This window comes from Gossypium hirsutum, chromosome D02 (assembly GCF_007990345.1).
Source record: "Gossypium hirsutum isolate 1008001.06 chromosome D02, Gossypium_hirsutum_v2.1, whole genome shotgun sequence".
NCBI classification, from domain to species: Eukaryota; Viridiplantae; Streptophyta; class Magnoliopsida; order Malvales; family Malvaceae; genus Gossypium; species Gossypium hirsutum.
In genome coordinates, this window is record NC_053438.1 from 12,449,317 (window position 1) to 12,460,353 (window position 11,037).

The following is an 11,037-nucleotide window of genomic DNA, read 5'->3' on the forward strand; positions in this document are numbered from 1 at the left end:
TTTCACATTTTAACCATCAATTTGCATTTTTCACAATTTAATCCCTATTTGACATTTTTGTCAAAAATCACTTTACAAAACATATTAATCTATCAACAATTATTCATTTGTCATCATAAAAATTCAAAAACATTAAGCTATCATCAATGGAAACTCACAAATTCATCAACCAATTCAAAAATTAGGGTATGGGTTAGCTAGAACACGAAACAACGATCTCAATAACATAAAAATTTTTAAAAACTAAGCTCAAACCGTACCTTAATCAAGCTATGTGTGTGCTGAACCCTAATTGCTCATCAATGGTGTCTTTCTTCTTCAATATTTGTCCAAGAAAGAAAAGATGGACAAAATTTTAGCTTTGGTTTTATTTATTTTATCATTAATTTAATTATTTACTATTTTACCATTAAAAACATTAGTAATTACACCAAATGTCACTCCACTATCATTCACTAACTCATAAATGGACTATTTACCACTTAAAGACCTTTACTATAATGTTCTATAGCTATTAGACACATTTAGCTTATAGAACACAACTTTTATGCTTTACGCGATTTAGTCCTTTTTACCAAATTAAGCATTCAAACAGTACAATTTATTTACGAAACTTTCACACATATATAATCACATGTTTTAAATACCAAAAATGATATTGAAATAATTTTTTGACCTCAGATTTTTGGTTCTGAAACCACTGTTTCAATTTAACTAAAATCGGGTTGTTACACCTAAGGTACCTAATTGATCTGTCAGCTAATTGAATATTCATCCTAGTAGGTTTTGGTTCCCCAAGACCAAGTTGTTTGAACATTTTATAATACATAATGTCTATACAAGCCCCTAAATCAGCCAAAGCTTTTTCAACATTTAAACTACCAATAAGACAAATAATGGTAAAACTCCTAAGATCTTTAAGCTTGTTAGGTAGTTTGTTTTGGAGAATGGCTGAGCAATCCTCATTGAGTTCCACAGTTGACAAGTCGTTTAAGTTAATTTTATTTGTTAACAACTCCTTTAAAAATTTTGCATATTTGGGAATCTGCGAAAGAGTTTCAACAAAAGGTAAGTTAATATGCAATTTTTTTTAAAAGCTAAAGAAATTTACCATACTGTTCTTTTATATGGTCTTGCTTCAATGTTACCGGATATAGAATTCGTGGTTTGTATTCTCTAACCATCGGCTTATGCTCATTCTTGCTTTCCTCAACCCTATCATTTTTCTCAACAACTTCTAGATTTAACTTCTTTTCAGACTCGACTAACCCTTTTACACTTCGAACAGTGATTGCGTGGACTTACTCCTTTGGGTTAGTTTCAATGTTACTAGGTAAACTACCTTGTTGTCTTTCCAAAACCAGTTTAGCAACATATTCGATCTGATTTTCAAGCCCTTGAATCAATGCTTCCTGAATTTTCAGAGTTGTCTCAGTGTTTTGAAATTGAGTTTCGGACACCAAAATAAATTTAGCTAACATCTCCTCAAGGTTCAATTTCTTTTCCTGCTTATAAAGTTGTTGAAAACCCGAAGGGGGTTATGACCTCTGATTTCCTTGATCACCCCAAGAGAAATTTGGATGGTTTCTCCAATCTACATTATAGTTATTGCTATAGGGTTATTTTGAGCTCTAGAATTGTTATCCATAAAGTTGACTAGCTTATGCTCCATGCTAGAACCAGAGGGTAAACATTCTGATTAATCATCCCCGCTCCATTAGTAACATATTGCACTACTGAATTCACCTGCTTAAAAAATTTTAAACCATCAATTTTCTTACCAAGAGCTTTAACATGATTTTCTAACATAGAAATTGCATCAATATTAAAAACATTAGCTACTTTAATTGATTTTGTTCTCATGACTTGCCACTAATAGTTATAAAGTGTCATCTCCTCAATAAACTCATGAGCCACCTTAAGTGTCTTACTAGTCAATGTTTCACCAGATGTTGCGTCAATTAGTTGCCTAGCTAATGGATTTAAATCGTTGTAAAAGGTTTGAACTTGTAACCGTAAAGGTAATTCATGATGAGGGCACCTTCTCAAAAGATCCTTAAATCTCTCCCATGCATCATATAATGTCTTCAAATCAATTTGAGCAAAAAAAAGAGAGATCGTCCCTCAACTTAGCTGTTTTAGCCGGTGGGAAATATTTCAACAAAAAATTTTCAATCATCTGATCCCAAGTCATGATAGAACCCCGTGAAAGTAAGTTCAACCACTGTTTTTCCTTGCCCCTTAAAGAAAATGGGAACAACCGTAAGTGTATGGCATCATCGAGAACGCTATTAATCTTGAATGTGTCACAAATCTCTAGAAAGATAACCAAATGAGCATTTGGATCTTTATCTTGCAACCCATCAAATTGAGCATACTGTTGTATCATCTAAATTGTATTTGGCTTTAGCTCAAAATTATTTACAACAATAATAGGTCTGACGATACTCGATTCAACCTCAATCAGAGTAGGTTTAGGATAATCATACATAGTCCGAGGAGTAGGAACTGCAGAAAGCTACTGATTATTTTGATTATCATCCATCTCCACAGTAATATCATTTTCCTCTTGTTTGTCTACTAAAATATGTTTATCTTTATAACACCCTGAAATTTGAGGTTAGAAGTTTTGGGGTATGTGCTTAGGGTTAGTGTGTAGGTTGAGCAGTTGTGTCTGTTTTCGTATTCTATTGTCAAAATGGGACTGCTGGTGTGGTGTTTTTTTTTGAAAATATGGGTGGTTACATGGCCGTGTGTAATTGGGAATTAGGGTTTCTACGTAAATTTTGGTGCCATACAGTCGTCTGGCTAATTTTGGGGATTTAGGGATTTTTAGTCATTTTGCACACGGGTGTGTTGACCTCATATATGACCTAGGCACTTCCACACGACTAGGACACGTGACCATGTGGCCCTTTTTCGCTAATTTTGGTACTGTGTTGGTTTTTGATCTGATTGTATTTTTGTGTGCTTCGACCCTTGGCTAGGTCTTAGTAAGGGTGGTCAGGACTCTATTTCGACTTGGACTTGTGCGTTATTCGCAATCATAGCTCTAGTTAAATGGTTCGTTTAAGTGTTAAATGATGTTACGTTATAATGATTCTAAATCTAGGCAATCGAATGTGTGTATTTCTGATTTTGTATTCTGTTTCAGTATGTCTATTTACAAATGGTGTGCATTTTGCATTTGCATCGATCGTTTTGGGTTTGATTGCAAAGAGAATGGAGTCTGATCTGTTATGGGTAGTTTTAACTACGACTCATTAGTACAGCAATTTACCGCACTGTATTACACATATGTCAGCTCTGCTACATATTATCATTTGAGTGGCTTAGTCTATATTTGTGGTGTGTAGGGTTGGATGGGCCTTTCGAGGTCCTATGTTGTGTGCATAGTTGGTTGAGCTTGATTAGCTCATATGTGGTGTGAATGAGGGGTCGGAAAGATGTTTGGCTGGATAGGTGGGTTTCATATTGATGCATTCTTTCCGCATTCTGTCTGTCTGTTTGATTGTGAGACTAACTATTTATAGATCGATGAGTTTCAGCACTGATACGTTTGATTGTTTGTGGTGATTATTCGTATATCAGATTGCCATTGAGATATTTTTAATTGTCACACTTGACTTTTGTTTTTCTGTCATCTTCTAATTCACACTGAGCTCGTGTAACTCACCCCCTTAGTTTTCTCTTTCAGGTACCCTCATGTTCAAAAGCTGGACTCAACATACCGGAGGTCTTAGACAGTCGCGTTTTTAAACAAAATAATTAGTCTTCTCTTTTTTATTTCGAACTATTTTGGATTGTGCTTACTAAAAAGGGACTGTGGTATAAATTAAATTTTGGAATTCCATAAATTGAGTTTTATCTCAAAATGAATTTTTGATTTTGCGGATTTATATTTCCGAACGTTTTAATGTATTCTGAAGATTTTTGTTTTAAATCCTAAAATAATAAACGGAGCTGCGTTTGAATGAGATTTTGACAAATCATTTGTGAATAGCTTTTCGATCACTTCGGTGATCAATGTAACCTCAGGGATTCGGTCTAAACTTCTAGGCCGGGTTTTGGGGCGTTACAATCTTGCCTTGATTTTCTAACCTCTCTACGATTTCTACGAGTAGTCTTTTCAACTTCACAATAAAAAATTAACGGTTCTGACGGGTTTTCTCTAGTCATAAATCAAAAAAACCTTTCAGAATCAAACAAACAAAAAATTAGAATATAAAAATTAAATTAAAAACAAAAATATTAAAATAAAAATAAAAAATGACTAAATCAATAGAAATAAAGTTTTCCTAATATTTTAGTCTCTGACAATGATCCCAAAAACTTGATACAATCATAAACTAACTAAAAATCTGACTAAGGCAAGTGCACCTATCAATTAATAGTATAGCTACGGTGAACAAAGATATCGTTCCAACAAAGACTAAAAGTACTAGTAATTAATGTCTTTCTATTATTTAACCAACAAACTTGAGTGGTTAATTTAAAACTAAAATTAACTAATTAAATTAACTAAAGAACACGTCAAAGAACAAATTAGGAAAATAATCGAGTAAACAACCAAGAAGCGAAACAATACCCAGGAAAGAATTCACCTAGATTTCATCTATCACTATCAATCCAAATTACACAACTTCTTCACTTAGTATCTTGATTTGTAGAAATCCCTAAATTATGTTAATATCTAACTTCAAGACTAAAAGCAACTAAGTCTATGTTGATTAATTGAATTTTTTTCTAATTAAAACCACTATTATCACATTAGCTCGGTCTATGGATCCCCTTATTAGATTTGACTCTAATTCGGTAGATTTATGTTGTCTTATTTCTAGTATTGCATGTAACTCCACTCAATTATGATAGAACTACTCGTAAACAGGGTCTATTCCTCTTCTGATTTAAGTACATCAAACATAGATTAATAGTCTAAAAATATTAAAATAAGAATTAAGCACACATAATTGAAAATAAGATCCAAGTATTTATTGCGTAAAAATAGAAATCAAATAACATAATCCATCCTAGGGTTCATCTCCCTAGGTATTTGGAAAATTAGTTCATGCTAGCAAATAAAAACATCCCAAAGATAGTATAAACACAATAAACAAAGAAACTCATAATAAACTTTAAAGAAATCAAAAGGAGATCTTCAATCTTGATGGAAATCTGCTTCAGAATTGGCTTCAATGGTGTTTTTCGAGTTGTTTGCTTCAATACTCTCTAACGGCTCACTCCCCTCTTCTTATTTTTTTCTTATATAGGTCTTAAAATACCCGAAAAACTTAAAAATGTGTTTCCCCACAAGTTTGGAGTGAGATTCACGATTTCCACACAATGTGACACAGGTGTAACAACCCATTTTTCAGTGGTATCGAAAATAGTATTTTCGAGGCCATAAATTCAACGAGTGAGTCCATAAATATTATTATTTAATATTTATGATTCAAATATAGTATTATAATAAATTTTTATTTGATAATTTATGTTATTTGAATGATTAATTAAGTTCAAGTGATATATCTCTAAAGTCAAGTGGTTTTAGAAAAGGAGGTATACGTGTATTAAAATTTGGTTAAGAAATTTTAACGTTTAAATAGTTAATTAAGTAAAAAAGGACCAAATTTAAAAATGTGCAAAAGTATATTTCTATTAGATAAAGGGGTCAACTGGTTATGGAATATTAAACTAATGGACTTAAATGGTAAATGTACCAAATAAATTTATAGTAAACGATTTTGGGTGATTAAATGCATGAAATTTGATTAATTTTAAAAGGGTAAAATTGTAAATTCATAATTAAATGGAAATTCAAATAAACAAAAGGCCAAAAATTGCTTTTATCTTCTCCTTTTCTCAAAAGCAAACCAAAAACACCATTAGAGAGGTTGGAAGCTTTCGGCCAAGTTTTAATTCCACACATGGTATGGTATTTTGTTTCGATTTTAATTTTTTTATGTTTTTATTATCGTTTTAGCTTAATTTAGCGAGCTCGAGCTCAATTTATAAAACTGTTAAAAGTCTAGAGACTTGCCATGAATGGCTTTGAGGTATTTTTTTATTTTAAATGATAGATTATTAATGTTGGTAGTTAAATATAAGTATTTGGTTAAGTGATTTTTGATGATTTTAATTTTTAGGGATTAAATTGTTGAAATAGTAAAATTCAATGTAAATTGTGTGAAATGAGGGAAAATATGGGTTGTTATAAGACTAAGGAAAAATCAGATAGCATGAATTTTAATTAAAAGAGGTTAAATTGCAAGTTTTGGGTTTAGGGGCTAAATTGCATAAAAGTTAAAATGTTAGGGGTAGTTTCATAAATTCACCTTAAATTGGATTATAGCTTGAATTAGTTATTTTAAGCTATCTGAATTGTTTAATTGAATTAAATTATCATTTAAATCAAGATATGCAACAACCGGACTTGAATCATGGAAAAGTTAAAGTCTCAAATTAGTTCTCGATTCAATTTTTATATATTAATACAATGAACGGTTGATAAATGGATGAATGAATAAGTAGCCTTAAACTAATTGTATGGAAATGTTATATATGGAGTTGTATTTTCTATTTGAATAGATTGAAGTTGATTAATGTGGATAATGTAATGAGTTAAGTTACGAGATGATGGAAGTAAGATTATATGATTACGCATCTTGAGGTATAGGGTATATATAATAATTGTTGGTTTCACCGACCAGTGCTGGGCACATACATATATATAATATTTGTCAGTTTCACTGACTAGTGTTGGGCACATATATATAATAATTGACGGTTTTACCGACCAGTGCTAGGCATAAATATATATAATATTTGTCGGTTTCACCAACCAGTGCTGGGCACACGTATATATAATATTTGTTGGTTTCATCGACCAGCGTTAGGCTCAAAACTTTATTATGAAATTATCCGTTAGATACTGGGTACCAATAACGGGTTATTTGATTGGAGTAGTGTATCACTCTATTTTGATATGCTTGGTATTGAAAAGGGTAACAACGGAATGGCTATTATATCAATGTTCTACGGTCAGGTATGTGAATAAGAACTTATGAGTATTAAATTCATGGATTGAAGTTTATTATGTGAATAAAAGGTTGAACTGAGTTTTAAATACGTGTATGGGTAATGTTTTAAGTCATTATAAGTTATTTGTTTCATTTGGTTTAACGGGTGATTAAAGCTTAAATCGATTACATATGTATATGGAACGATTTAAGTTTTTAGAAGATGAAAGGGAAAAATGTTGATATATGTATTTGAAATGAAAAGAATGTCAATTGAATATATGAAGAATGAAATATATATTAAAAGCTTGTTGTGATATGTTTCATGACTTAGTTGGATTACATGTACATTGTTACATTTTCTAATTTTGTGAAGTGTTGTGGATAGGAAAGAAAAACATCCATATGATCTAATGAACAATATTTGAATGGTTTAATTGCTTTAGGTTCGGTAAGTTTAAGTTCCCTTTATACGAGTGTACTATGCACTACTTGCTTACGTAGTTGCTTTTCTCTATTTTGTAGATCATCAAAAAGTTCAACCGGTTGGAATATTGTTAAAGCTTTATCACACTATTTGTCGATCATTTTGGTAGTTTTTGGTTAATTTGGTTTATAGTTATAAATGGCATGTATAGGGCTTAATGTAATCTTGGTTTCTTGGTTGTTTTAAGTTGTGATAGGTTTAATTGTGGTTGGATGCCTAGTTGATGTTGTGTGCAAATGGTGATGTAAATAAGTAATGTTGCACTTGTGCATAACCTTCTTAAGTAGGTAAATCATAATTGAATGGTATGCTTATGAAATGGTTATGTTTGATTTATGTAGAATTAATCATCTTGACATATTGAATGGGATTATGTTTGGTTTGTGATTGTGGTACCTTTTTTTAGTACATTGGTTAGTCTTATAGGTTGATGGAATTGGTATGTTTTAAGTGTGTTTAAAATGTGATTTGGCCATATGAATGGTTGTGGAAATGGTATGTCTTGGTGTGTAAGAATTATGTTTGAAATAGCTTGTTCTGGGGGTAATTTTTGAAGCACACGGCTTGAAACATGGGCTTTCATAGGGTCGTGTGCCACACATGGTTGTGTGTCATTATTGTTTTAGGAACAAGCTTCACACAGTCTAAGACACAGCTTGCGACATGGTTGTGTGTCTCAAGTCAGTATGTAACACGGTCTAGCATATGACCTACGACATGGCCGTATGACCCAACATCGAATGCACACATAGTTTGGCACACGACCTGCGACATGGCTGTGTGGCCCTATTTCGAATACCCACAAGAGCGGTCACACAAGCTGGGACATGGCCGTGTGTTCAGACTTCGAATGTCCACACGGTTTAGGTTATGTCACATGGCCGTGTGACCCTTGTTTCCAAAATTTTCAAGTTTTTCAAAATTTTATGTTTTATTTTAAATTGATCCTAAAATGTTCTCAAACTGTATTTAAGGCCCCGTAAGCTCGTTTTAGGGCCTGTAAGTGTATTATTGCTTAAATTAAATTAAGTTATTCAATGATAGTTCTTGAATTGCATAATTGTTTCTATTTTGATGTTCAATGTTCTGTTTTGTACAGTAATGCTCCGTAGCCCTAATTCGGCGACAAAGACAGGCTAGGGATGTTACAACATGGCCATGTGGCATCCACATGTGGCTCTTGAAACTTGCTCCGATTTTTCGATTTTCACTCCTTTTTCCCCCAAAGGCTCCTATGTATAGAAACATGAATTTAAAGGATTAGGAGCATAAAATTCACCATTTAAATCGAATAATCATTCAAAAATGCATTAATAATGAGGCTAAAACATGTTACTTTTGGCACTTATCATCTACAATCCTTGTGGTTTCTTCTTTGTCCTTTTTTCCATTTCATATCAATATCATAAATATGAAATATTAATATTCTTAATCCACAACACTTTCATGCTCAAATAATTATATTAAACATGATGCTGCTACCAAATCATGAAAATCTTACCTCAAAACCTTAGTTTCTCACATTATATAGATTTTCTCTCTCTTCAAACATGAACACTCCACTTCTATCTTGAAAGTTAAGCTTGCTAGTTTGTAGGTAATTTGATTTAGCTAAGGTTTCTATGGAAATTTGATGATTTCAAGCTTGGGGATGATGATAGAGGACTAGATTGTAAAAGAAATAAAAATTTCTTTCTCCCCCAAATGCTCGTAATGTGTAAAAGAAGAAGATGATGATGGAGAATCTTCTTCATCTTTCTTTTAAAACATCATCATCATTGTAATAATAAAATATTAATAATAATATATAAAAAAAATTTATAACTTATTCATAAAACTTTATCCATCTTCATTATCCACTAGATCTTGGTAAAATTGCTCTCCATGTCCTCACATATTTCACCATTAATTTAATTTAATCTTTTTTACTTTTAATTTCTCACTTTCTCCCCAATACTTTGTAAAACCTTACAATTTACTTTATAGATCGGTCTTTTAAATTTTCTTCAGTCTCCTAGTACATTCTCCACTAACACTTATAAATCTCATTTTACTTATTTTGAAAAATTCGACTCGTAATTGCTCAAAGTAATTTTGTTACGACCAAGGGATTTTCGTGGATGTTACATCAAAATTGAAGTTGGCCATTGGCACAAGTTTAAGAATTACTTGATGCAAAATTGAAGTTGTCCTTTGAGTTTTGATGAAGAGGAACAACACAATAAATTGATTTCCCCCTCTTGAGTTTTTTCCCTAATTACACAAACTATAAGTGACGGAGGCGCTATAATTTTTATATGTGTTTTTGTGTGTAACCCTATTAAATAGAAGAAAAATCAATTTGTAATGATAAACACATCCATCAAATAACTAAACCAACGAATATGATTTAATTTCGTAAAACTCTTATTCCTACCATTTCAAGGTGGGTTTTGTTTGGAAGATGGTGGATTTCGAGCTGAGCATGTTGTATTCCACTCAAGATAATTACAGAAATAAACATATATAATCTGACGTAAGACTTTATGATGTATTGCACTATTGAATGGAGGTCAAATATATCATTTAGTCTGGGGGCAAACAAAACTATCTTGAAAATTTCAAAATATAATATCACTATATTGAGTCAAAGTGGAGGCATGCGAAAAGCCTACTCTGCCCACCTCCCTCAATATGCGTCAATAATGGAGATTTTAACAATGGACGTCCAAGAGCCGATGAAATGAACTTCAACGTTTATTTCTCTCCTAGAACTTTCCCTTGCAATTCAACACTTACGATCAATTATATTAATTTGATTTTTGTTATATAATCATAATAAAAAAATTTCGACCTAAAATTGGACTCGAGGTCTGACCCTATATAATAAAATTCTGCAGGTATCTAAAGAGGAACGATATGCTTCTTCTATACTTCTCCTCCACATCCGTCGATATAATATATCAATACTTTTATATACTTTCATTACACCATCCTGTCTTTTTTTTCTTTTTTTCAATAAATTCTAAATATTAAAAGCAAAAAAGATAAAATAGAGTTTTGACTAAATTGTGAAATGGCCAATAATTAATTACTTGATGGTGAGAGAATAAAATTTGAGAAAATAATAGTTAAGATTTGAAGGAGAGGTGAGTTGAAGTGGTAGGGTTCAGAATGTTTTAATTATTCAAAAAGCTTCTACCTACAGCTTTGCGCAGAGCCGAGTAGTGGTGTTGAACTATTTATCCGAATTAATAAAAGACTGAGCAGCAGCAATGCTTAAAAGTGACATGAAATTTGCAGGGAATAATAAAATGAAAACCCAAAGCAGAGCTCATCATAAAAGCCCAAAACCAACAAAAATCTCAGACTTACAACAGAGTATGAAACTGAAATACTGGGAATTGATGAGGGAATGGAGCATCATCTTCTTCACTGATCTCTTCTTCTTTGGCTTCCAATTCAGTCCCTCTGGGAAAACCTTCATCTCTCAATTTTACTAACAAATCAATTGAGGTAAAGCTGACTTCATCCTCCGCATTGCCAGATGTT

The 11,037-nt window shown here is 32.2% G+C and overlaps 1 non-coding gene across 1 annotated transcript; it reads left to right on the plus strand.

Moving 5' to 3' along the window:
* Positions 1-2,023: 2,023 nt before the first annotated feature.
* Positions 2,024-2,131, plus strand: LOC121214964 (small nucleolar RNA R71). The gene has a single exon (XR_005910699.1). It is a non-coding gene; the product is annotated as a small nucleolar RNA R71 (small nucleolar RNA).
* Positions 2,132-11,037: the final 8,906 nt, after the last annotated feature.